We start from the raw sequence: 2,493 nt of genomic DNA, 5'->3' as shown, positions 1-2,493 counted from the left end.
AATGACTTATTAAAATTCAAAAATAAATAGAAAAAAATAGTTATGATTAACTTTACTAAAAATGAGCATAGATGCTTATTTTTAATGACTTATTACAACTCCGAAATAAAAAGAAAAAAAAATATAGCAGAAAAGAAAAAAAACTATATAAAAAGCTACTCAGAAATGAGCATAGATGCGCTTATAGAGGAAATTCAAATTAAATTCATAACAAATTTCAAGAGAAATTCGTATGAATTTAGCCTAAATTCCCTATATAAGGGCATCTATTTTCATTTTCAGAGGAGCTCAATAAGGCAGAGAGGGAGGGGCTTATAAACCGGTCTGATTCCCCTTCGGTTGACGAGGTGGGACTAAACTTTGGCCGCAACGAGGACCAACCCTTTAGTCCCGGTTGGTGGAATGGACCGGTACTAATGGTCGTCCTTTGGTCCCGGTTCAGGCCACCAACTGGGACCAATGGTGGTGGGCCAGGAGCGAGGGCCATTGGTCCCGGTTCGTCCCACCAACCGAGGCCAATAGGCCCAAACGAACCGGGACCAATGGCCCACGTGGCCCGGCCGGCCCTTGGGGCTCACGAACCGGGTCCAATGTCCCCATTGGTCCCGGTTCTGGATTGAACCGGGACTAATGGGCTGGACCGGTCTGGACCATTGGCCCCTTTTCTACTAGTGTTATACTCAGCTCTACTTGTTTGCGTCGTTATTCACCACTTCCGATATACGCATGACTGGGAAAGCGTTCCATTCCAGTTTCTTGCTCTAAGCAAAAAGTAGGAATGAACCCTATTTACTACGAAAGGAACTATGACATTTTCACTCATTTTGGTTCCACAGCTAAATACAACCAATAACTGTTTGAGAACACACAGAATTCTAGTGAATGCAATCACCAACAAAAACTCCGACCGGCTTAATTCTAAGAACTCGCGGAATAGTCGTATATTTCTAAAAAAGAACCCACCACGACATGGATCCTCTTGTCAAATAGGAACAACTTGACGTCTCTGCAACTGCTGAAATCACCATCATCCAAAACACCACAAAATACTTATAGACGGATTTAGGTAGATTTCAAACAGTTTACATGAAAGATCATCCTACGAGATGGTAATTAATTTATGGTTGTTTGCTAGCCGGGCAACGAAAAAATGGAATTCTCTTGGTTCTGATGGTACGTACAATATACTTTATATTTGTTCGAAATGGATCGGAGAGTATGAAATAATAATTACGGATCCAAGCACCATAGTAAACTAGCATTCTGACAGGGTAGTATATAAGAAAGCCAAGTGGACTACCGCACTGAATACTTGCACAAAATAGAACGTTAACATCTAGTATTATTCTCTACAAGTGCACCATGGGGACAATAAAATTCGCTCCGATACAGAGGAGGCTCCTGGATGCAAATATTCGCTCCATGCTAATTTACGATGCGTGTTTGATTTTTTCCAAAAATGTACAATACCTGAAATATATTTATGTATAAGCATTTAGACTGAAGTTCGACCGTTTTCATCTCAACCTAACTAGATCCATATATGACTTAAGTTGACGTTGGGCATTCAATTTTCTTTTTCAATGTAGTGCTCTCATCAACATAAAAAAAAAGTCATGGGTATCTTTTGAGGAAAAAAAAGATGATGTTCCTTTTATTTCTCGAAAATCAGGTTTGACAATGACTTTGCCCGAAATGATACACCCTCCTTCCCGCAATATAAGAGCATTTTTTACACTGCACTAGTGTAAAAAATACTCTTACATTATGGGACCGAGGGAGTAGTTGGTAAAGCCTCTACAAATACATGTCTCTTTTTGTGTTTTTTAGTTGCCAGAATCGGAATATCACTTCGTGATAGAAGTTATGTAATGTTAACTAAATAAGAAAACATAACTTGCAGCAACAAACAAGTTGTTTTCATTTAGTTGTTGAGAGATTTGTTCACTGCCTGCATTGCAACTATAAATTCTACTGATTTTTCTTTTTCATTCACGAATTTAAGATTGAATATTAATTTATTTAATGTGACATTGTATACAGATGTTGCTGTCTATGTTATCACTTTTTTTTTGTAATTTTAGTAAATTTTACTGATAGCATGCATCTTGGAGTACGTGCACTGAATGTTTATGCGATCAAAAATAAGAAAAAAGCTATTTCACGGTGAAAGTAGATAGTTGATCATTCACTGCTTGCCATTATTTGACAACCATGTAATTAGTAATCAGCCCTTTTCCATCTAAAAATGTAGAATTTTCCGAACACAGATTAGAAACCAGTCCTGCAAATATGAACATATATTTTTGTTGAAGTTCAAATAGATATATTTAATTTTATGCAAGTGATTTTAGTAAATATGTGGCCTAAAAGCATTATTTCAGGAACAATCTCAGTGCTAAAATTCTAAAATTTTAAAATTTTCTGAATATTGATTGGTATCCGAATTTAGTTAACTTTTTAGCTTTGGCAGAAAATATTAACATATATTTC

The sequence above is a fragment of the Triticum aestivum genome, chromosome 3B (genome assembly GCF_018294505.1).
Source record: "Triticum aestivum cultivar Chinese Spring chromosome 3B, IWGSC CS RefSeq v2.1, whole genome shotgun sequence".
Lineage (NCBI taxonomy): Eukaryota > Viridiplantae > Streptophyta > Magnoliopsida > Poales > Poaceae > Triticum > Triticum aestivum.
This window is presented reverse-complemented; position numbering follows the sequence as displayed.